This window comes from Falco rusticolus, chromosome 2 (genome assembly GCF_015220075.1).
Source record: "Falco rusticolus isolate bFalRus1 chromosome 2, bFalRus1.pri, whole genome shotgun sequence".
Classification (NCBI taxonomy): domain Eukaryota; kingdom Metazoa; phylum Chordata; class Aves; order Falconiformes; family Falconidae; genus Falco; species Falco rusticolus.
Genome location: NC_051188.1, coordinates 91,024,691 through 91,051,423, shown reverse-complemented (window position 1 = coordinate 91,051,423; position 26,733 = coordinate 91,024,691). Strand labels below are relative to the sequence as shown.

Sequence of the window (26,733 nt, the reverse complement as noted above, 5' to 3'; positions counted from 1 at the left end):
TGTGTAAAAACATTGGACTAAACTTTTACATATATATATGTCCTTTCCATAGAACAACAGAATCATAGAATCATTTAGGTTGGAAAAGACCTTTAAGATCATCGATTCCAACCATTACCCTGGCACTCTCAAGTCTACCACTTAAACCATGTCCCTAAGTGCCACTTTACATATCTTTCAAGTATCTCCTGGGATTGTGACTCAGCTACTTCCCTGGGCAGCCTGTTCCAATGCTTAACAACCCTTTCTGTGAAGAAATTTAACTTAAACCTCCCCTGGCACCACCTGAGGCCATTTCCTCCAATACTATCACTTGTAACTTGGGAGAAGAAACTGACACCCACCTCACTACAACCTTCTTTCAAGTAGTTGTAGAGCGTGAAAAGGTCTCCCATCAGCCTCCTTTTCTCCAGACTAAACAGCCCCAGTTCCCTCAGCCATTCCTCACAGGACTTGTGCTCCAGACCCTTCACCAGCTTTGTTGCCCTTCTTCAGACACACTCCAGCACCTCAATGTCTTTCTTGCAGTGAGGGGCCCAAAACTGAACACAGTGTTCAAGGTGCGGCCTCACCAGTGCCACGTACAGGGGGACGATCACTGCCCTGGTCCTGCTGGCCACACTATTCCTGATACAAGCCAGGGTGCTGTTGGCCACCTTGGCCACCTGGGCACGCTGCCGGCTCATATTCAGCTGGCTGTTGACCAACACCCCCCCAGGTCCTTTTCCATGAAGCAGCCTTCCAGTCACTCTTCCACAAGCCTGTAGTGTTGCATGGGTTTGTTGTGACCTGAGTGTGGGACCCAGCACATCTTGTTGAACTTCATACAGCTGGCCTCAGCTTGTCAATCCAACCTGTACAGATCCCTCTGCCAGCCTTCCAATCCTCAAGAAAATCAACACTCCTGCCCAGCTTGGTGTCATCTGCAAACTTACTGAGGGTTCACTTGATCCCCTCACCCAGATCATTGATAAAGGTATTAAACAGAAGTGACCCCAGTACTGAGCCCTGGGGAACACCATGTATGACCAGCTACTGAGTGGATGTAACTCCGTTCACCACCACTCTTTGGGCTCGAGTGTCTGGACAGTTTTTAACCCAGCAAACAGTGCACCTGCCCAAGCCACGAGCAAGCAGTTTCTCCAGAAGAATGCTGTGGGAAGTGGTGTCAAAGGCTTTACTAAAGGCCAGGCAGAAAACATCCACAGCCTTTCCCTCACCCACTAAGCAGGTCACCTTGTCACAGAAGGAGATCAGGACGGTCAGGCAGGACCTGCCTTTCGCAAACCCCTGGTGGCTGGGCCTGATCACCTGGTTTCCCTGTACGCGTTGCATGATGGCACTCAAGATGGTCTGCTCCATAACCTTCCCCAGCTCTGAGGTCAGGCTGACAGCTCTGTAGTTCCCTGGATCCCCCTTCTGGCCCTTCTTGTAGATGGGTGTCACGTTTGCCAACTTCCAGTCACCTGGGACCTCCCCGGTTAGCCAGGACTGCTGATAAATGATGGGAAGTGGCTCGGTGAGCACCGCCAGCTCCCTCAGTACCCTTGGGTGGATCCCACCCGGCCCCATAGACCTGTGTCACTGACCGTTTCCCCTTGGATTGTGGGGGCCTTGTTCTGCTCCTCCTCCCTGTCTTCCAGCTCAGGGAGATGGGTGCCCAGAGAACAATTGGTCTTACTACTAAAGACTGAGGCAAGTAAGGCATTAACTTACTGACGTGAATCATGACCATGTTGGAATGTTGTGGAGGAGAAGGTAGGAAGAGAGAAATCATTCAAAACACAGGATTCACTGATTACTCCCTCTTCTCTTATGCAATGTACAGACCATACTATTTTGTATCATTGATATACATGTATCCATTCAAACATATACACACACCCCCTACACAAGTAAATGTGGTTTCTTTCATGCTATTTCTCTTTACTATTAAACATGTTAAGTACACATCAAAATCAATTGTGTAAACACTGTCCAAAAATGGCCTTCATCTGACATTAAATGACAGAAATGGATCTTATGGTCACTCTATTATTTCCCCTGCAACATTCTTTAGAATTCTGCTCTAGGGCAAACAGTAATAAGAAGTTAAAGAACTGTTTTTTTTCTAATCTATTAATCAAAACTAGAGAAAGAACGGAGAAGGGAAGCCATTGACTTTGGCTTTCAGATAATATTTTTCACACCCACTGCAATCCCACGAGTGGCAGCTTTCTGAATGTTAAAATTAATACCTTAATACAATGTAACCAAATTCGCTCAAATTCGCTCTTTTTTCCACCTACAGATGACTCTTCATTCTTCACCACCTAAACTACAATGGTCTAAAATGGACAGCTTTACACAACTGCATTCAAAACGACTTAAATATAATAAATATCTTCCATACTGAGTGCTTCTTTCATTGTGCAAAAAAGGCTGCCTATTTTCCCTAAAGGTAACATTCGCACTATGATTTCTAACATCAAGTAGCAACTGATGAGCTGACATTGCCTGATGTGACAGATATCAGTTGCCTCCCCATTTAATAATCAATATTGTGTGACTCTTGGAGAGTATTTTTGAGACTGCTAAGAGAGTAAGAAGTAAACACATTTCTGGATGCTAATAATAGACCTGTATGAATCCTTACCCCTCTCACCACCTAAAGTTTTTTATTACTGTCCTGGTTTCATCTGGGATGGAGGTAATTTCTTCCTTAGTAGCTGGTGCAGTGCTGTGTTTTGGATTTGGTGTGAGAACAATGTGGATAACACACCGATGTTTCTTGTTGTTGCTAGGTAATGCTTATACTAAGCCAAGGGCTTTGCAGTTTCTTGAGCCCTGCCCGTGAAAGGGGTCGAGAGGCACAAGAAATTGGGAGGGAACAGCCAGGACAGCTGGCCTGAGCTGGCCAGAGGGATATTCCATACCACAGGATGTCATGCTGAGGTATATAAGCTGGGGGAAGAAGAAGGAGGAGGGAAACATCTGGCGTTATGGCATTTGTCTTCCCATGTAACCGTTACATGTGATGTGTCCTGCTTTCCCGGGGACGGCTGAACACCTGCCTGCCAATGGGAAGTAATGAATGGATTCCTTGTTTTGCTTTGCTTGTGTGCGCAGTTTTTGCTTTACCTATTAAGCTGTCTTTATCTCAACCCATGAGTTTTCTCACTTTTACTCTTCTGATCCTCTCCTCCATCCCACTGTGAGGGGAGCAAGCGAGTAGCTGTGTGATGCCTGGCTGCTGACTGGGGTTAAACCATGACAATTACTGTATAGAAAATCTAACAAAAAGTTTGCATTTATCTCGGTTAGTCTCATGGTTGTTTCTCCGCACTCCTTCTCCTCCCAAATCTTTCTCTAAAGAAATACCTAAGTGGAGAGCAGCAAGCCAACAAGAGGCATAGACTCCATGTACTAGTTCCCGTCTGTGGTCTAATGCAAATCAACAGATCCAGCATTGAATCCCTTTGGTATTAAGAAGGTGCTACTGGAGCCCATGTGCATGATAATGTTGGGAGCACTTCAGCAGAACACAAAAGTTGTGTGGGGCATTCTTCAGCCAAGGGATATCTGTTTTTTCTTACACTAAAGCAACCTTGGTAATACAGCAGTATGAGTCTTCTACAAAAACAGAGCTGATAGGAAAAGAAGTCAGAGTAACAAAGCCATGCCTATATAAAAACTGTTGGTAAATAAAAACTCTGGTTTTGCAAATGCAATACACACACCCCAGCATCACTGATTTTTTGCCTGTTTCTTTATTAACACAAAGTCTACAAAGGCAGCATGGTCAGGAACCAGAAAGACCAACTCGGACAACTAAGCAGCAGTTTAGGCAGAAACATTGGAGTCTTGGTCTTCTCTTGCCATTTCCCCTTGTCCTAATATTGCCACTTATTGCAGAGTATTATTACAGTCCACGTTTTAATTGCTAGTCATCTGAGATCTAAATGGCACACTGAATTTAAAATGCAAGTAATTTGACCAATTGATGTAAAGTTAATTTTAAACCATATAGGGTAGCAATTCTGCAATGAAAACTGCAGATAATTTCTAATCTAATCCATTTTTTCTCACTTGTAAATTGATGAAGAATTTATTTTGTAGGAAGTTTTTTTTGCGTTTTTCTCCACACTTGAGCATAAAATGAGTTACTTGCAAGCGAATAGTTACCACGTGGTAAAAAGACAGGTAATAAACACATTACTTCAAAATCAGAGGAGGTGTGCTGCAAAGTCCTCACTGGGTTTTGAAAGAAGGAAAAACAGGATCAGTGAACTTTTACTGGTTCATGTATAATAATCTGTAGCAAGTAACCTGCTGCAGACAACACCATACTGCGCTATGCTTGCTGGCTGTACTTGTAGGCTTTTTCATCTCCTGTAGCCATGGCACAAAACACCTGTGCTGCAGGTCAGGAGCTAACCGAGCTATACTGTATTCAGAACAAGCTGTCATACAGAAAAAACATCACTCACCCTTGTAAAAAACACTGGCTCCCATTTACATAGCTAAAACAAACCTGGAAGGAAAAAAATTCACACTCTGAGTTTGTACAGTCAGCTTTTAAAACAAACCAGGCAGCTACAGAGAATTTGCTGTGTGTGTACAAGGGGGCTAACAAACCAGTGACTGCAAAGCACGTTGCATCTGAAGCAACGGCACCAAGACCTCAACGCCTGTGCTGCAAAGCGTGCCTGACTGTGCTCCGCTCCTTGTAATGGCTGTGTCAAAGGCACTGAACCCTCACAAAGTCTCTGCAGATGTAGAAAGGGAGGAAAGAAAATGGACCTTGCATGAGGAAAGGTGTCATGTCACAATGCACCTGCAGAATGATGCTGGCTGCCTCCTTATTTGCAGCTGTTGATTGACAGCTCCCACTCACCCCACCTGAGGATACTGTTCCCCCTGCCCTGAGAGGTGAACCACTCCTCTGATCATTCCCCAAACACTTTCACTCAGAGCAAAACTTGGTAGCTTAGCAGGGTAAACAATGGGCTTTGCTAAACCAGCTCCTTTTGGCGTTCACCCTAAAATTCACCTACTCATCGTAGGTGTCCCTGAGTCAGATGTCTAAATCTGAGCCTTATCACTCAGGAGTGGGGAGAACCTAATACCTCCAGAGGGTGTTTAGTGTCACTGTAAAACAGACAATTAAAATATATCAGATGAATGACCCTCTGGAGGTGCCTTTTTCTACTTGCGTGGCTAGATCAGACCTCAGCATCTAACTTCAGAAAGTCTGAAGTCAAGACAAATGGAAAAAGGAATGAACATATATTTAGAAACGAAACAAACAAACAAACAAATCTTCCAGGCCACAAATTTCATTCATCTCAAAGTGGTGTTTGGTCAGATTCTAAAAATGGTGTGGTTGCCTATGGAGACCGTAAAGAGGCTTCCTCCAGCTGTACACATGCAAGAGAGCGTATGATTTCTAGGCATTTAAAACACCTCTCTGGTATTAGCAATGAAGACCAAACAAGAGGCAATGACAATGCATTGGCATTTAATGCTTACCTTTGTAAGGGGCACCAAAAGCTGAGGCAACACTACACAATAAGTCAAACTGGTACTGACCATCGTGCCATCGGGTCCAGGAAAGGTCACAAACTGACAGCGTGGGATTACACAAAAAATGCAGCAGCCGCAGAATACAGAGGAAGTAAGCTATTTCAAAATGAACTGGAATTTTCAAATCCAAACTACTTTTTTTAAACTTAAAACCTCTGTCATGAAACAGATGTTTATATATGTGTGTGAATGGGTTATATGGTGGTTTCTGTAGAGCCTACTGTTCACTGATGCAAGCATCTTTGTAGCCAGTTCTGTCAGTGGAAATGACATGGTTAACTTCACTAACCACCAGGTCCATCAACTCTACATACTAATCCACTTTTTTTCTCCACCACATGAGAACAAGTACAGCAATCTCTTTCATAACACTGTACAACTATTCTAGAGTCAAAAAACTGTATTCAATAAAAACCTTCAGAGAACAGACCCATGGATCAAATGGGTCTGTCCCGCTCCCTGCTGACAAAGGTATACCTAAATAACTGACAATCTCTTCAAAACTAGGCCGCACAGTTTTGTAATTTAATCTGGTTTATGTCACGCATATCATTTCTATCTGTATCACTGCAGCTCAGACAAACAATGCAACCCAGTTGTTCCTGGATTTCTTCTACCATTGTTTCGTAATAAAGGAGTGTTGCTAGGGAAATCGCATGGGTTAGGTTGGGGGCTAAGTTACGGTTTGCAGCCCAAGGACTCTAAAGATGTTTCTCCCACATCTAAACAATTTCAAACACACTAAAGCACATAGTAGCTCCTGCAGGCTTCCCTCTACTAAGGGCTTGCTGAGCAGGCTCAGGTGAATCACAGAAGGAAACTGAGATCCACTGGGCCACCCTTCAAGCAGATGCAAATTGACTGAATTCAGTAAAACCAGTTGGCAAAGACAGGCAAGTCTACTAGGAGTAAAATGGCAAACTGGAGGAAAAGTTTCCTGTCCTCTAATTCAGATTTCCCTGCACATGGCCTCATCTGCCCATCAGCGTGAGCTGCACTTCCCATCCTCCCAGCTTTCCAACTATAGCTGTAGCTGGGAGGAACTGGTTCCGTGTACAGTGTCTCCTGGTTAGACAAGCTGGGCTGCGATATGACTCAGAAACCAGTTCCAAATTTAATGTGCAAAAAGACAAAAGGCAACTATTGTACAACTAAGAGATGGCATATATCCTTTTAGGTTGTATGTTAATGATTTTAATGGTACTGATGGAGTTCTGGTATAGCTGCCTTGAACTGCCAGCCTAGATGGTTACTGTATCAGCTTTTTTTTTGTTATAAATCACTGAACTGTATATATTTGTCGTGGTTTAACCCTGGCCGGCAACCAAGCCCCACGCAGCTGCTCACTCACTCCCACCCACCCAGAGGGATGGGGAGGACAATCGAAAAGGAATGTAAAACTCAAGGGTTGAGAGAAGAACAATTTAACATGTAAAGCAAAAGCCATCTACGCAAGGAAAACAAAGCAAAGCAAGGAATTCATTCACCACTGCCCATCAGTAGGCAGGTGTTCAGCCATCCCCAGGATAGCCGGGCTCCACCACACGTAATGGTTACTCAAGAAGACAAACACCATAATGCCAGATGTTCCCCCTCCTTTCCTTCTTCTTCCCCCAGTCTATAAACTCAGCATGACATCATATGGTAGGGAATGTCCCTTTGGCCACTTCGGGTCACCTGTCCTGGCTGTGTCCCCTCCCAATGTCCTGTGCCCCTCCAGCCTTCTCGCTGGCAGGGCCCAAGAAACCAAAAAGTCCTCGATTTAGTATAAACATCACCCAGCAGCAACTAAAAATGTCAGTGTCCTATCAACATTGTTTTCACATCCTAGCCGAACCACAACCCTGTACCAACTACTAAGAAGAAAATTAACTCCATCCCAGCTGAAACCAGGACAATATTAAAATGGAAATGTCAAGAAAAAGGTTGAGCTACAAGCTTACTTTTGAGAAAAATTCTTAAAACCACTATCCTCAGTAGGTGCTTTTGAGAAATAGAAGTTACCTAAGTAGGAGCAAACAGATAGTTAGCATTAAAAGTGTTGATTTTTTTAAATTGCCATTTTTAAAGTGTATTGAAGATGGTGTTAAGAGACTTCACATGAAGTCTTGGTCATACTCAATTCTAATGTTGATTCAGTCACTACTATCTTCTAGTAGTAGTAACACAAGGACTCCATCATCTTGTACCCACACACCAGCAGAAATACAACTCTGATTTTAAAAGGCACTGGAATTGTCAAATTCCAATTTCCTTCTTTTCCTGGAAGATTTTGGCAGTACTTTGCTGACCTGGGATGTGACATGTCAATTCCAATTCTCTCATCTCCCACACACTGTTAGAAGGGTGAATGCTTTTTGGATGGATGACAAAAAAACCCTGCTGAGGTCTGCTTGTTCTCCGTCTAGAAGAAAACAGAAGTACGCTGGGTGTGAATACTCTGAGGGGGAAGGAATTTTGGGTGGTTTTTGTGGTTTTGTTTTGCTGTGGGGTTTTTTGTTTGGGGTTGTTTTGGGGTTTGTTTGTTTGTTTGTTTTAAAATTTGTGGCATTAATATACCAGAGAAGAGAAAGATAAAATGCAAGGAGGGGTGACGGGAGATGGAATATCTGAGGTGCTTCCTCTATCAAACAGTAAAGCTGCTGTGTTTTTCCACAAGCAGATGAACTGGGGAGTGCCCTGCTTTCATGTGTGCAGCTGAATCATGGAGATCGCAGGACTCCATTAAGCACAACTGAGCCACAATGCAATATGCCATCACTGCTAGTAATATATTACTCTGAATGTGTTAATGTTCTACTGTTACCAAGGAGTAGGTTTTCTCTTGCTAGACTCCACAGCCACACTTCCAGGTTTCAGCCATCTGGCTGCTGCTCAGAATTTTATGACCAAGATTTGCCTGTGAGGAACCTGAAAGCTTGGAAGACACATTTTTGTTACCCCATCATGTTTTTACACACATGCTCCATCAGAGTAACAGCAAACCTCATACTGTTCAATAAATTCATTCTTTTGTTAAAAACATGCAGCAATATTCAGGCCTTTTATTGTGTATATGTCTTTTGCATAATAGCAGGAACTACTGGAAGCAACTTACAGCAACAACGTAATACCAGTGGTCACAGGCTTTTAGGAGAAAACCAGTAACGAACTGAGAAGTGGAGCACTTCCCTATGCCACAGGGGGAGCCAGGCTTGCACTTTTCACAGACAGAACTGAAATACTAGTGAAGCTGAGATCATTAGTTAAGCCCAACCAAACCAGAAGGAAATGCTAGAAAAGGAACTGCAAACAAACTCAAAAGACACTTGCACCGTTTAACCATACACCACCAAAATTCTTTCCTTCTGAGCCTGAAAGTTTTAAAACGCGTATAAAAGGAGTAGAAACTTCTGCAAGTGCAATGTCAAGAGTATGGGCAGATCATCACCAGCAAATTAGATCAAGTCCAGACTCCAACAGGAACACAGCCTTGCCATAAAAGCTGCATATTTTAAACTCTATCTTTCAGGGGGAAAGTGAAAAACACAGTATTAAACTACACATTAACTCAGTCACATGCAGAACTAAAAATGTGTATGTTCATCAAAGCTACTAGTTCTAGTACCAGTATCTTTTAAACTTCATAGTGTAAATGATTATTTTGGGTTAGCATTACGGGTGAAACTCCCATCATGAGATGAAAATTGGAACTTGGTGAGAGGGTTCAAACAGACTTTTTTAAAGGTACTTTAAAACCAGTTAAACAGTCCTGGTAAATACTGGACAAGCTCACTCAGCTTCTCACCTGCTTCCAGAGATGCAAAAATATCCCTCAGAAGCAAGTGGGGCCTTTACACCAGCTTTTGCCAAATGACCCATTCTCTTGCCCATTTCTCAATGATAAGAATTTGTTGCTCTCATCTACTGCCTTTCATGAGCAGTACATTCCAAGGAGCAGCAAATGTTTCTGTCCTCATTATAATGCTGGGCAAGCCAAGACATATTTCAACAGAGTAGCTTTGCCCCCATCATCCATAACTTTGGGACTTAGTTCATTGCCACATGCGCTGGACTGGGATCCTCCACCATCTGTCAATGCAATTAGCATCTGTTGATGTGAGGGGGCCTATTACCCAACACAAGATCTTGCACTTGCCGGTATATTTGGTTTCTTTTCTCATACTCTGAAGACAACTTGCAAGGATATAATACAGAAAGAGTTTGTTACACTGACTAGCATACAATGAATACAAAATGACTGTGTAAGGAGCTTTAAGAAATACTGCAAGGCAATAGGTATCTGTGGCAATAAATTAGCTTTTCTGAAGAACAAGAAGAGATACACCAACTTGGAAACATGCTTTCTTGGTTGGCAGATGAAGATTTAAAATGCAAGAACAGAAACACAAAAAGATTTGCAAATGGTCCATAAAAGCTTTTTCTCCTTTTATTCTCATTGCATACACCTTATGTTGTCATGGGATAATCCCAACTATTATCTCCTTAGCCAGGTTTTGAGATAGTGGTCAACTGCTTTGCTCTTTGCTGCTTTTTTGTCTTGATTTCTAGAGAAAGCATTTGAATAAACCAAAACTAAACATGAATTGCTGTTGCCTCTTTTTCACTTCTCTTATGTTCCATCACATAATTCACACAGCTTAAATTGTCTATGCACAGTAGCACTTCACAACATATAGTAAATGAAAGTAAATAGCTCCAATTTGTGGAACCACTGTGCACATTCAGTTTACCTTGTGTTCTTCCCTATATAAATAAAGGCATTTAGATCAAACTGCATGGATTCCTACACAGTAACCTCCAAATATATTAACTTTGTACTACCAGCTTGCTGTCTTGAATCTGACTTCTGTCCAACTTAACTAAAAAAAAAAATATTCCAGAACAGCTTTAAAAAGTATGCCTTTTTCTTAAAGAATGTTAACAACTGTGCTATTTTATTTTTAGCTACCAGAGTTTCAGTGCTATTTGACAGGTTCTCAATCTCTGTAATGACATTAGATTGCAGATCTTACTCTGATCTCTACTAGATCAGTTTCAAGTAAGCCTTTCTTATCAGGGCAAACTCCAACACTGTCAAGATTTTATTTTCGCTCCAAAAGGTAAAAATATACATTAAACAAATGCCTCAAGAAATGCTGGAAAAATGCAAAAAATACAGCAACCGATTTTCTGGTTGCTGCATTCATGAGAGCTATTACGCAATGAACACATGCAATAAATCAACACAACAAAACCCAAAATTCTCTTTCATACTGCACAATTAGGATATCAGTCAGATTTTTAACCTAAAATCTTGTTTTCCTCTAGAGTATCTATACAATGTAAATATTCATTTTGAAGCCATTAAAGGCAACAAAGTTAAACAAAAAATATGAACACATCCACAGACAGAGCAGACATTCACTTTCCTGTTCAGTAGCGTTTCTAAAATACAGAAAACTACACTAAATTTGCCTTGGAACGTAAGCCCAGACAAATCCTAAATTCTAGGAAGCTAATACATGAAGCTAGATGTCCTGGTAAGCTGAGAAAACGACTCATCCAGTCTGGTGTAACGGGTCTGATTCTGCAACACTTACACCAAGACGAGTAGCCACTTGGGCAGAAACATTCAGGCATGTGTCTCCCATGGCAATTAAGCCATGACATTTTCAAAACCTTGCAGAGAGCAGAGCTGTGGCAGGGCTGCTCACTGGGCTGCTGACACACATCAGCTCAGCATGCGAGGTTACACAACTACCTGTCCTTCAGCTCTGCTGAAAGGAAAACACACCAGGAGGAGCCCTCAACTGCACTCCTCCTGTTAAGATTTGTTATTATTTCTCAGCTACCATCGTGAAAATGCTGTAATTCAAAATAACCTGCCATTTTAAAGGGCATGTTATGCTATACTTTGTTATTTGAGAGTTGCACAAGTGCCCAGGAATACATGTTCAGAAAAGCAATAAACAAGTATGATAAATTGAAATAAATCAATTATTCTTGTTGCTGCTGGCCCTCTGAAGCCCCAGGCACCATTACCTCTATGACAACTGAGCAGAAGGAAGGTTTCCCAAAAGTGATCTCAGTACTGAAAGTGAAAATTAACATTCACCGTTCCACAAACAACCTCAAAAATGAACAGTGCCACAGTATCCACATGGGATAGTTCATTCCACAAGCACAGGGCAAGTATTCCTGTATCAGGCAGACCAGATGTGTATCACTATCCTCCAAAACTGAGCAACAAGGCAGGGGGGACGGGACGAAAAGGCTGTTTTGGCAAGTCATCAGCCTATGTACAGTGCAGGGGCAGAACAAGCTGCCCAAGGCAATGTTGGAGAAGAAGGGGAGACAAGCATTGCGTAATAGTTGCATTTAGCCAGCTCTGCAACATCTTTAGCTTTTGGTGGTGAGAAACTCCGAATACCACAAAAATTTCCCCATTTTCTTAGTTGTTCTCTTCAGTTTAACAAGCCTCTGTGGTATTTATAAGCATTCATTTTTATTAAATTAAACTGATGAGCTATGAAGAGTGATGACTTACGGTAAGAAGGCTGCCAGCAAATCAGTGCTTTAATATAGTGTCATTTTAAAAAGATGCCATAAACAGATCATGTTCTTTTGGTCTTCTTCCTTTAGCATTTTTCGCAAGCTTCTAACACATTTAAAAAGCAGTAATTTTTCAAGTGGGTATTTAATCAAAAGAGCCAAAAGGATAATGTTCAATTCCCTCATTAATGCCTTGTACCTTTAGTTCTCATGGAAAGCAGGCTTTATACCTCAAAGTCCTCCACTACTAAGCACACCCAGAGGTTTATAGCCCTGAGTGTAAGGGATTTGTCTGACTGCAATTATTAATGCTAAACCAACAGCACACATCAACAGCAACGAATTGCCCATGTTGAGCAACGCATTTTGTTCAGTGCTGGAGAAAAAGGAGCATGGCACTTGGCTCTGCAAACCACAGAAAAAGATTCCACTTCCTGAAGTTAGTTTAAGTCTGAACTTTACATTGTTGGTATTATGTTGCATCCCAGTTATTTCAAATCAAACTCCCTTAAGATCTTCTTTCTTGCTTCCAGACATGCTCAGCTTAATTCCACCCCCACACACCCCCCTCCCGACATTCAGAGCTTATCTTTGGTATATCACCTGTTACAAGAAAAAGTTCTTCAGGACAATTTAGCTCCTTAGTTGCGCTTCCACAACTTCTCTATCTGTGAGTGACTCTGACGAGAGTTCCTACACAGGTCTGTAGAGAGATCCCAGGCAGAAGATGAGAAGCAGATCAGGTAAGTCCTGCCACATCTCAGTCTCTCGAAGTATTGCCTACTCCAGCACACGTCCATCTATCAACCACTGGTTTGCTTTGCTTAAGAGCATTTATCCAAACACAAATGCATTCCCTAAAGGTCTGTAAATTCCCCAGGTAAGACTTGCATTGAACAAAATTAACTAACATTGAATAATTCCTAAGCCACCCCCGCATAGCACATTGCCAATAAAACTGGAAGCAAGTGATACAGAAATTAAAAAAAATTGCTCATTAGCACATGTGATTGCACCTTATACCTCTCAGGCAATCTCAGACATCTGTACTTCACTAGACAGTCCAGACAGACAGAAGCCAGACATACTACCATTTCTTTTAAAGCATAAGTTTTATTACAAAGAACTTACTAGCCACTACAGGCAGAACTTTTAAATTATACTATGTTCACTGACTTATGTTCCAGATGCTGGCACGTAGGCAGCATTTTTCTCCCCTATGACTATGCCTTCATTTCATTTCATTCAACTTTCAGGTGCATTTGCATGTAATTTCACTGCTGATGAACACCTAGAATTCAGCAGGATTCTTGTCAGAATAGTTAAGATGATCAAAAGGCTTCTTGCCAAAAGACAAACGTATTTTTATATACAGAACACCCAGAGCACTTAAATAATAGTTACAATCTCTTCCAATCGCTTGTTAGTCACTACTTGATCTCCCTTGCTGCATTAATCACAAATAACTAACCTCTGGTTCCAGTACTGAGATTCCCATTTGTCTACCCCAGAGGCCTAATTTTGTCATAACAACCAACATAATTAAATGATAGTAACATGGGGAGAATTTGCAAGCATGCTTAGATATTTAGGCAGTTAAAAGGTTAAGTTCACTCTAAAAGACCCTTGCTTCTACATCTTTCAAGCACTTTGTAAAATCTCTTCTGTAGTCAGGTTTTTAACACAGCACTGGTTATTACATCAAATAAGTATCCAAGGCAGACAGCAACAAACTACATGATGGAATATGTTATAAACCTGAGCTGCATAAAAGGAAGAAGGCTAATTGCTCAACATTGAGAAGAGACAAAAAGGGCCTCCAAATATTTGCCTTCTGAGAATCAAAAGGGAAAGTCACTCAAAGTTAAGGCAGATTCGGTCAGGAGAGCAGGGAACAGGAGCTGCTCTGGCATAAATGGAAAACCAAAAACATAGAGCATCTTACAATCTCTGGAAAGGATTCTAGTACAAAGTCATACAATAAGTGGCCCCTATGTGCTCAGCCCAAACACTGCTGCTTACATCTGTACAATACACTAATTATCCAGCTTTTTCTCACTGCTCCCTTATTATTCTGTTTCCCTGCATAACCAAAAACCCCCTGAAATCCAGCATGGATGTATTTTTGTCTTTACAATAATGCAATAAAGCAGTTTAAAGAAAAACATGGATGCTTGGATGTGTTTTGTGGATACACTCTACGTTTATGAGGGCAGAACAATTATGGGACTGAGTCTGTGTGATCAATCATACTGCTTAAAAATGTCAATACATTCTTGTCAAAAATGCCAATAAAACATTCTTCTGTAACTTCACCATAGCTAAAGGCAACCACTATTAAATTATGAAAAAATAAATACACACAATTTCTCATAATATACTCCTGGCACTTCATTACCCTCAAGATTTACAAATATTAAATAATTTTCCAGCAACATATTTCCTGTTCTGTATTCCTTAATATTATTCAATATACAGATTAAGACAGCAGGATAACATAGTCATAGGTTTAAATTTACATTCCAGCTGTGTATATGGTCACAGATATGCATAATTGGTTTACAATTCTCTTGTATCAGTTTGGAAGAACCTGTATAAAAATGCTTCCCAATTAAGTACTATGCACATCTAAGCCTCTGAAAACTTTGCTGCCATCTTAACCCTCTGATCATTTCTGACTTCACCTTTACTTTCTGTACACCTTTGCATCTGTTACACTAAATGCCATCATCAAATGTTTTGATTGCTTCATCAGTCACCTGTAGCACTGCTATGTCTCGGTATGGTATTCGCATCTGTTTAGAGAGGCCCAAGCACACACTCCAGTGCCACCGCACACCTCCTCAAACGCTGAAGCTGCGATACTGGAAGCTGGTCTTACCCAAGGGAGCTGCTTGACACAGAGTAGAAAAGGACACAGGAAAGCACATGACCACAAAAGCAATTGAAACAAGAAATGCTGACAGAGAAGACAGCTGTCAATTACTCCCTCAGTACTAAGGGTTGAACACTTTTGGAAGCCCTCTTACTATGTGCTGTACCTAACTATTTCAGGTACAAAATACCTGCTAAAATCTTGCTTTACAAGCAGCTTTATCTAGTTAATCTTTGATGCTGTTTGGAGAAGGCGAACAGGAGGAGCACACAGCTTCCACAGGCAAACCTTGCACGACTGAGGCATTTCAGCCTACTTCCCCTGGCCGCCTCTCAGTCAAGCCTTGTGTTCACACATATCCCCACAGCACAGCTGCAGCTGCTGACAACTTCCACTTCCAGGCTAATGCTCATACTTGGCCTCAGGGCTAAAACAATTTTGTATGTTATTAACAGCAGCAGCATGTTTGCTTACAGAGCTACTATGAGCTACACTGTGTCCTGATACATTCATCTGTAAATATTAAATCATCTCTTAGTATCAGTCTAAGTATCTTCAAAAAGCAGCACCTGGGAACTAATACGAACCCTGGCTGTTCTTATAAAGTATGTGCTGCTTGCATTATTGAAAACCAGAGAGTAACAAAATTCAGTAATATAGAAAGCTTTATTTAAGCATAGAAGGAATCTGTATCAATAGTAGCACTCCATATCTCTGACAAAATTTTAAATCAAGCACCACACAAAAGATACTTGATATCTTTGTGCTTCAAGGAAAGATTAATATAAATACATGTAAAGCTCTGCATAATTCACTACTTTTGTCTTTGAAGATAGATGCCAAAGCATGCAAAACATTCAATAACTTATTTGTCTCTGAGGTAATTAATACCTATTTATTTACAGAAATACATCTGTAAGTAACTTATTACTTAAGTCAGCTTCTTTGTGGGTTTTTTTTTTTTTTTGGGGGGGGGGGGGAAGGGGAGTAAATTACATTTCCTTGTCTACTCCTGGATCACTTGTCTTGTTGTTTTATTATTTTGCAGTGTTCACAGATGTTCAATATCTTAAAACCCACTAAGAGAGTTGAAGCCTGCACTGAAACTCCAATTGAAACAACCTTTTGTAAAGACAAAGAGAGTATTTATACTCAGAAAAGAGTGTGTGTGGTAAGGTAGGATGATGACTCACTAGCAATAGCCAAAAGCAAACACAGCACTGTTTCCATCTCCTTTTTCAACAGATCCAAGTTTAATCTGAAGCTGGGACAACAACAAATCTGATGACCGCTTGCCTTCATCTTGAGACTAAACTTGCTCTTGCAAATCAATTTGTAATGAACATGTATGCACATAAAACATGTCTGAACTCCAAACAGCTTAGTGAACAAAACCAAATTTGTGTGTGGAAATAGAGGAAGACCGAGCCACAGAGTCTATCTAACCGAAGACGGAGCCACAGAGTCTATCTAACCGAAGACCACCTCTCCCCCAGGACAGAATAGCACTTCATGGTGACACGTTCGCTTGCAGACAAACCCAGAGTGACTATACTAACATAGTCCCTTCTTTTACAGTACCTAGGCATCGGCAGCTGATGTAAAACTGTCAGTCCTTCAGTTTTCACTTCAGTTAGCACAGAGATGCATGAGTGATAAAATATTCACCAATGTATCTAGCCTTTTTCTTAAAGCGGGAGTATATAAATAAGCCCTTTCTGAGTCAGAATAATTACTTCACATCTTACTCCGTTTCCAATATTTTAAACGCGGTGTGTTCTCAATGTAGAAACCCACAAAGAATACACCGTCATGTTTGTTTTGGGTTGCAAAAGTTTTGTTCTAACAAGTTTCAGGTTAATCTACTCTTTGGCATGTTCAATACAGACCTGGGTGGTGGGAGTCAGCAATCCCCGAAGAGATGAGCATATTAAGGCAACAACCTCCCCTAGTGAACAGTGACTGCAGAGAAATGCCCCCCCGCCCCCCCCCCCCCCCCCCAAGCTGAAAATACAGGATGTTCTGAATTAACTTTGAAATATTTCATACAGTTGAAGACATGTGTCCTTTGAAATCTGTTCTCACCAATGATCACAAAGTTCTGAAAAAAAGCACTAGATTTGATGTATAGCACAACAATCAGTCTTCACGTTTCCCCATGCCCAGCTGACCTGCCTGTAACCGGAGGCTGAGTCACAATGAACAAAACAGATTGCAGTCCAAATGCAGAAGATCAGCTTCTCCTCATTGAAAGCCTCATTGAACCAAACCTTGTGTGACCAAAGTCATTCATTGATATAAGAGCTTTTCTAGATTTTGAGATCCATCAGGCAACAGAATATAAGAAACAAAATATTTAGACTACCAGAATACTGTCTTGGCTGTCCATTGTCTTGCGTTATTTTCCTTGCGAATTCATAATCTTTAAGACATCTGTTATCTCAATCTGGCAAAGAAAAGAATCTCAAGGAGGAGGCAGGCAAATGAATCATTTATCATCTGCCCTCTCTCCTCCTGACTGCTTCTCTGTTAATTTCACATGATACAGGAACAGTTTATTTATAAAAGGCACCATTGATATCTTCTAATTTTGAACACACATTAACTGATTGTTTTCTTCTATTCATGCCACCTGCCCCAGTTTCCAGGGCCGTATTTACCTCTTAGTTGCCTTGCCCATATTCAGACTTCTCATTGTTTTAATCTTTGGTCTACACACATACATCATTTGTTTTAAATGATTACGGTGTGATGAAAGTGAGAAATAAAGGACTGACAGCATGATCACCCTAAGAAATTTTATATAGGCAGGCAACTGAAAATGAAATTGCTCCAGCGCCGTCCAGCATGGGAGCTATGTGGTGTTAAAAGAAATACATATAAGCCTCCAAAAGCTTCTCTGTTTAAAGCTGCCAGTTAAAGGATGCAGTGCATTACTGGGACCTGTTGGCCACATGATGGTTAGCCAAGCCATCTATGCTAGAGATGCTGCTCTAATAGGAGAGCACTGGCAAGGCAGGCAGACATACCTGAGCAGTGCTTGGCTTCTTTGACCTTCCAGTCTTTCAGCATTGGCTAATGGGCTCTATGGCCAACATTTACTTGCATTTACTTTTTCAGCTGCGCTCTCACCCTATCCACAATACATCCCCCTCAGCCTTTCTTGATACCCTCTTATGCTGTCCACATTTACCTTTTTATTCCACGTACAATCACACTTTATAGAACACTCCCGTGCAGAAAGTCTTTGTAAGTATAGATTAGTAAGCTTGGATTTTAAGAAACCAGCCTGAGACATGGCGTGGCTTCATTCTCGTGCCTTGAGCATTCAAGACTACAAGCCTCTATCTGTACAGCATCTTGCTATTTGGCCAACAGCCAGAAAAGCAGGAAAGGAAGGTTTCACCAGACTAGGACTGGACCAGGATCTCTAGTTGTTAATGGAATATAGCTAATGTTTGGTTGGTTGGGGTTTTTTTGTTTGTTTATTTTTTTTAGTGGGTGGGTGGTCAAACACTGGTGAAGGTTGCCCACAGATGTTGTGGAGTCTTCATCCTTAGAGATACTCAAAGCCCAACCAGGCATGAGCCTGGGCAACTGGCTCTAGGTGACCCTGCTTGAGCAGGGGGTTGACCTAGACCATCTCCAGAGGTGCCTTCCAACCTCAGCTACGCTGTCACTCTTTTTAAGGCTACCCTTTAAACCCCCTATGCCCCATGATTCTGTATTATTTCTCTGTTACTAGTCTTGTCTACAGCTTGATTGCTAAAATCCAACCAAGCTGCTCTGAGGCACTCTCCTTCCTGTGAGTCAGCCTCTGACAGGCAAAGATGCTGAGAGCAAAGTATATTATTGCAACTAGGTGTGAGCTGTCAGCAAACCCGCAGAATCTTGATTTCATATACTTGATGCCTTTGCTTGCTTACAAACCTCATGTGAGTACAACCCATCCTCCCGCTCACCAGACTGAACCAAACTCCCTTAGGATCTTACCTACAGTAAACACCACTTGGGATTAGACAGCAAATACTAGAACTGCAGACTATGAAGATTGTCATTTCACTAGGGAGCTGCAGACAGCCTCTCTAGCACTTCTCAGTCCTGTCTTGCTTCTTAACTGGTAGGACTTTCACCTAGGTAACTGAAATACAAGGGGAAATGCAGCCTTCAACTTATACCAAAAATACTCCAGAGCTACTCATTGCTTATTTTTCTTCTTAACCTCAAAGAGAAATCAGGAAGATAAACTTGCACATTTCTGCTCCTCTTTGTATTTTGACAAAGTTGGCATAAGGTGAGTGAAAAAAAGAAGTGTGTGCTTAGCAGTATGAGAAACTTTTATGTATATCTGCATATTATTAAATTATTTAATCTTTGTATGAGGAACAGGGCATCCAAAAGTCTCTAAAAAGTTCTTTCATAAGCAGCAGAATTAATGAAGCTTGGAAAACCATGGATTTTCAGCCAGTGCCTTCTAATCACTTCAAACTCTACTTGCCCTCAACACCCCTTGCCCCAGCTTCTACTTGTATTCAATACCTGCATGGCTGAGAAAGTGATAGTAGATGCTGGGACGTGCCAGCACACCTATGTGACTTGGCCACTGGCTGCTGCCTCTCAAAATGGAGGGTTTCATTCAGTTCGTAGCACTAATGGGTGTCATATTCCTCTATTCAGCTTTCAGTGTAAAAGAACTATTACATTCCTATAAATGCATTAAAGACCTCTACTCTTCTGTCAACAGTAGCTGATACCAATTTTACACTTTAAATAAATTTTCAGAAAATGACATCAGAGCCTTCACATTCTGAAATTAGTTTTATGATAGGTTTCCTACAGGATCTGAAAAAGGAAACTTTCAAGAAGATATATGGCATCTATGAAGAATCTCTTTATGACAGATTTGTCTTTTTCTCTCCAAGGACTCAGTTAAATTTTTATTTCAAAAATTAAAATAAAAAAATAAATTTGAAAAATTTTGAATTTTTCATTTTTTCTTTAAATTTAATTGAATTTTATTTCTATCACATTACATTTGGGGGTTTAAGAACCAGACGAGTATGGGAGAAAATAAAACCCTCACATTTTTCTGTATTGTGTGCAAATCAGTATTCTGCTTTCTCTGATTTATTTAAAAATAAAATTCTTCAGTGTAGCAGTAGTTTATTTACATTAGGTCCAGTATTTATACTGAAAAGCTTAAGTGGAAATCTAATGTAATCTTTAATACCTTACATAATGAGGTAGCTAGTAAAGAGTTGTCTCCTTTCCACTGGGGACTGCAAAGGCTAGAATGTGTCCACTCCCACATTAAATACCCTTTTGTTCTAAAGATGCTGTAGATGGCATTATGTTTCTAAATAAACTTCAAATAACCACTTGAGCAGTGTGCCACTCTTGCATTAAGCAATGAATTTCACAATGCAAATGGTGGGGAAGCCCCAGAACACAGCAAAGGCAGATAGCTCAGGCAAACTTATGCACAGGATTTTAATTACTCTGCCTCCTTCCAATGGTCAGTTCATGCCTCTAGTCTCAGATTTTTGGCACAGAACTTCCTAAAACCTGACCGCAGAACACATGCTTGTTGGGTTTTGTGTCTTTATACTAAAAGCTTGTCTGCCTTCTGATATCTGTAATTCTGTCTTCTCTATGTGCTGTGGTAACTTCCCATATAAAATTGAGAACAGTGATTAACAAATGAAACATTCTTTAACAAATGAAACATTCTTTCTCCTAATGAAGAGATCTATTGCCAACTATTTAACGATCTTCATTGTATCTTCTGCTTTTTGCTAGTTTTCAGTGGGTTTTAAAAGACACTGAAAGATTTCTCTACAGAAATAACCCAGTCTTACTATATTCTACCCAATGCCAACTTCTAAGCTGTACATAACTTCCCATCAAAAACCTCCGTTGCTTTGCTTACTCGAAGTCCCTCACCCAGTAGCTACCCCAGATTCCCCCCCGATATATCTGGGCATGTCATACTTGGGTGACTCCTCACCTCAGTAATCTTTCGCTCTGCCTCTAGGGTCACAACCATTTCCACTTCTGACAACATGCTGAGGAGTGATGACTTCATGTTAGTTCTGATCTGTGCAAGGATGAAACTTCCTGCCAAATTAACCAGTTCCTGGAATCCAGTTGCACAGCTCTCCTAACTCTATCCAAAGATGGAACTGCACCCAAGATCCCCTACTGAACCTGCCACCAAACCTTTTCTTAACGCTTACTTTTTTCCCCCACAGCAGCATTCACACAAACTACTATCTCAATGTTTAAGCACTAGGCCACCTCCACAAACTTTCACCAGGTCACTGCCTAAGATTCCTTAATGTCATGTTAATCAACATGTTAGAGCTCTCCATGTTGAACTGAGCAATTTCTTCTGGTTTACTGTCCCTTTCTTTTTTTGTTCTGTTTTCCTTAAACAAGAGTTTTCCAGACTTCTCATGTCAGGCAAGGCAAGCAGGCTGGTTACGTGCCTTGCCATCTGGGTAGCCTTTTTCATAGCATCTGTACACCCATCACTACCTGTCTGATCACCCTCTCCTGAATCATACAGTCTATTAAAAAACTATTGTATCAGCTGTTATGCTGATGCATTTGTGCAATAACATTAATTTATTTGTAAAAATATTATTTGTGAAAATAAAAGTAATAAAAAAGTCCTCAAAATGCATATTGTGCATTTGAAAGCACTTTATCAGGTTTACTATTTTCCTGGCACTACCAATTCCCATTTTTTTAGTGGGTTTTTCATAGGAGAGTATCAATTTGTATAGAAATAAAAATGTAAGTTGAGGACTACTCAGGCTGACAGAGCAGTTGAGGTACACATTAAAAGAAACTCCCTCACCTTAAAATAAATAGATCAAAAAAATCTGTCTGGGTTTAAAGTTTGTAATGTCTCAACATATTTTTTTTTCTTTAGTTTTGCTGGCATAAACACTATCTTTTCCTAAAAATAGCTGTCAAGTTCCCCTTTTTTCCATTACACTTACTACATGAATGAGATGTTACTTCCTCAAAGTTAAAAGCTGTGACTAAATAGGTCTCTGGCTCAAGTGAGCTGTGTCTGTAATGAATTCCATCTCCAAAACAGTTCTGTGGTTACAAGAGGAAGAGTGGGGATGGGAGAAGCGTTCTGTATAAGAAGGATTTTATATACAACTGCAATTCTGATTTTTTGGGACACTGACCAAAGCACATACCTCCCCAACCCAAGAGAAAAGCGAAGAGCAACACTGACCATTCAAACTGACACGGCAGCATGCCTGTGTTCTTTAGCAGTTGATTTAATCGAATGACCATGAACTATCTTTGAAAAAGCTTGACAAAGCATCGCTCTCTCACAGCACTTTTAGAATGGTTTTCATCTGCAATCAAAGAAAAGGCAGCACTGCTGCTCCCTCTGCTTCTCCCAGCTCCTGCAACACTCCCAGCTGTCCTGTCAGACCAAGTGCTTATGCAGCAGCGTGAGGAGGCAGACAGTGAACTGACCTGCTGTTAAAAACAACCCCAGCATTTTTCTTGCTAGTTTCGTGTTAACCTCCATCACTCTCCTTGTCTGGCCCACCAAGCAGCCAAACATCTGTACCAGAACATGGGAAGAACAAAAACAGGAAAGATGGCTCTTTTTTTGGTGGCAGTGCTAACTTAACATCTCTCTGAAACTACAGCCTCAGGCTAACCTTTCAACATTTATTACTTCTATTTTCCAGTACTCTATTTGTTCAATAGCTGCCAGGCATGTGAGTGAATCTTTTGGTTTTCATAAGGTCAGTGGACCTTTTTTTAATTTAAATAATTTCCTGGACACTTCCCGACCTCTTATGAATTCCCAGAAGTAATCATGACCCATGCAATTTAGGATAACACTATGCTGAGTCAGTAGTCTAACAGAGAATTCCTAGGCCTGAAAAAATACCAAGTCTTATGACTGTAGTTGCAAAATGAAGCAATAATGGCTGACATTGCATCTTGCAGCTTTTGCAGAGCTAGACACCAGACTATACAGACTGGGGACATCTGGAATCTGGCAAGAGTCTGACAGAAGTCTACACAAGGTACACGTGGTACTAAATGAAGCAGGGAAATACAGTAATACAGCATTTAAAGTTATTTAAAATGAATGGAATATCTGGTGCTAATGACTGGAGCTTGTTTGAGGGTACTTTCATTGGTTATTTTACCACTGAAATATCCCAAATGAAGGTATCACAGAGAATGATAGCCAACAGGAAAATACATGACCTAGTGTAAAAAAGGCTGTTTAAATGTACATGATGGCTTAAATTCAAGCTAGTGGACAGCTGGGATGCTACTGTACCCTTTTTGATCACTAAACACAGCATTATCCCTGTCATCTGCTGTAGCGCACTACTCGAGAAATCTGAGCAAAGAATACTGTGCCAGGCCGAGCACTGTACACAAAGCTGATGAAATCCGGTCCCTATAGAAAACAGGATCAGAAACAGATTCCAGAGTAGCCAGGTATTTCTGTGGGGAAGCAGGTGTACCTGGACTGTCACGGGTGGCCTGGGGTGCTTGCAGGAGCCAGTGCTCTCTGGAATAATCTGTGCAGGAGAGTAGCAGATGTATGAAGATGCAGCCACAGAAGATGCTATAGTAACAGCTAAAACCATGAGGGGCTTCACTGGGCCGATGCAGCCCTGCCAGAGGATCATGCTAGTGGCACTACAACCCCACTGACTTCAGCGCTCATTCCCAGCTAATTTGGGCATCTGCAGGGAGCTGCTTCTCACCATGAGGACCTCTGCCCAGCCTCTGCTTCACTTTCTAAATACAGTCAGTGCTGAAGTTAGGAAATAACAGCTCTTGCTGTGTGACAGATAATAATAATCTTTCATATCACAATCTTGCGCTTGGGGCCAAGAATCAGCAATCAGCCACTTGTCAGCACTTCCATGTTTCACTCCCTTGTCAAGCACAACCACCTTACCAATCAGCTTGGAAAATAACCATCATCAGCAACATGCTCTGAATTTTTAAACAGGATGATATTACAAATTAATACCAAGCAAGAAACAGGCACAAACATGTATTTATAATTAAAAAGAGAATGCAGAAAGATATAGAATAGGAACTACTGCAAACTACTGGGGCATCTTAACTATGAAATCATACTAGAAAGCAGTGAGGTAACCATAAAAAAAAAAATAAGGTAAACAGTACAATACATCAGAACGCACCACTAATAACAGCACAACTTTCCATGTTGTGAGCACCTTGATAATAGTGGAGTGAAATTCTGAAATAAGATAAAACATGCATGAAGTATTAAATGAAAAAGATTCAGGAAGCTTCATGCCCGTGGAAACATGAAATATACCTTTGCAGGCATAGTATCTTGTTACTCGAGTCACTGCACCTACATAATATATGAATGTGCAAACTGAAAGCCTACATAGCTAATAATCCCATCCTACTCAGAATAATCCAAGCCATGCATTATCAACACTGTCTGATACCTTCATGTGTTTTTCAAATCTAGTTATAGCGCAGCAAACTTCCCTAACTTCAGGAGCATTTAACCAGATGAATCAAAGTATTTCAGACCATGTATAAAAATAATTAAAACAAATGCAGTGACGTTCATTCCAGGCATGTTATTTTATCACAAGAAAGTTTTTACAGCCTGAATAAATACCTGGAAGTAAAATATTTCATAGATTCTATCACATCATAAAACAGCACACACAATGTGCCTTACAGGCAATATTTTCATATAGTTTCTTGTCACTTGCAGCCAACAGCAAAGTTTTGCTTAAAGCACTCTACGTGTTGCATACATGCACACGAGGAAGGGAGTAGGGCAAGAGAACAGGTGAAATACACCTGTGCAAAGCACATTGAGAGTTAATTCCCCCCCACTGACACATACTCCTAAGGAAACCCCAGACTGGCTGCTGGTTCTCAGAGATCCCTCCTACCACATACTTCTAAGCAGAACTCTTTGCTCCGCTCTCCTAAACCACCAAGGCAGTGGCAATGCTTCCTACCAGAAGCCATGGTTCATTTTTACTGTGTACATTCTTGCCACTGTCTGCAGAAGTTATCCCAACCTGGGTTTATAAATACCATTCTGTCAGAAGAGGAAGCTCTCGAATAACAACTGTAGTTTCCTTCTGGTCCAAGTAGGCAGAAGTCAAAAAGTTTCCTGCACTGAAGTGTTTCAACAGCAGCAGAACAGGTCACTCTATTCCAGTGCAGACAGCACAAGTATGGAGCTGTTTTTAAAAAATACACTTGTAGGAAAAAAGTACAAAGACATTACGCTTTCACATACCTCTGAAAATCTGCTTTACAGAGGGGTGTTTACTGGGTTAAGAACAATTTCTCAGACCAATCATTTGTACAAATTATTTAGGTCTTCGATTCATGTCACATGACACTGCAACTTGAAGGAGACCCAAGGCCCTGCTTCTCACCTACAATCCCAGAAATCATTCAAAGGTTTTTATGGTTGCCACAGAGCCATAATTTCCCATTGCCTCAGTACGCTGATTAGCGTCCACAGCACCGCTGGCTCTTATCACTGTCTACAGGTGATAGGGGAAAGATGTCAACAGCCACACAGGCCTGATTCCAGTCCAGCAGGGAAGGCTAACACCACCAGTTCCCTGTACCTGTGAAAGCAACACAGCACCATCCCAGCTACCATTCAAGCAAGCAAAGGCAAAGCAGCACTGAAGTGGGGATCTGCCTGTCAGCATGCAAGCACAATTAAATGGGTGTATTTAACTCAGCAGTTACAAATTCATCCGGATTAATTCCAGGGATGACAAGACAAGCATTCTTGACCCATTTTAAAGTTTTAGAGCTTATGGGAAAGACACTAACTTGCACACTAAAAGTGTATTCTCTTGGCCCCAAACCTGCATTCCAGATAGGGTTATGTTTTATGTTCCACAGCAGTACCCCGACATTGCTCCTTTGCTTTCATTGTCTCTAACACAGAATAGGACTCCTTCCTACCACAGCTGCCAGATACGAAGTGTAGATACCCCAGGCTAGGTACAGTGACCCCAAGGCTCAGTTTGAGGTGAGCCACCCTGCTCATCTTCTGCCATCCCTTAATCAAAGAAAGCTGTGAGAGGGGACAGAGGAGAAAGGCTGGTCCACTGATTTTCAAATCAAGTTAACCATGTTGTTCTTCAAAATCCCATGCCACCTAGATGAAAGGCTAAAAGAGACAGACACAGCTACAGTCAGGAGGCAGAAGGCCAGGGACAGACCTCGGAGGCAGCTTGGCCTTGCTAAGTGCCAACTGACATCCTGCAGCAGTGAGGAGGGAACTGCTGGCAGCACGGAGACATTTCTCTGCAGAACCTGGTGGAAAAGCAGTCTCTTTTCTGATGGGGAAATTGTTGAAGAGGGAGTTTCAGACTCATTGTTGTTGTTGCTTTTAACAAGTACGGCTCTCTAGCATTTAGTATTGTTTTATTGGTTTTGCCTTGTGTTAAAGGAGATTTCAGTGTAACTGCTAATAGGAAAACATTTTGCACCCGAGTTTGACAACACAGTTGCTCTTGACTAGTGCCTTTTGGACAATTATCATATCCTGTGATAAAAATGAACCAGCAAATTCTTGTACAACTGTTAGAAGATATATCGGACTTAATTTCATGCTTCAGACACATAAAACATATTGCAAAGCTTTTAGAAAGGAAAAAAATCCTGTAATTGATTAAATAAAAATTCCTAAGTGCTCACAAAAGAGTAGATGTAAT

General features: G+C 41.1%; 1 protein-coding gene across 5 annotated transcripts in view; it reads right to left on the bottom strand.

The window, feature by feature from the left end:
* SH3KBP1 (SH3 domain containing kinase binding protein 1) overlaps positions 1-26,733 on the bottom strand; it is a 231,460-nt gene that overhangs the window by 116,935 nt on the left and 87,792 nt on the right. The window lies entirely within an intron of this gene.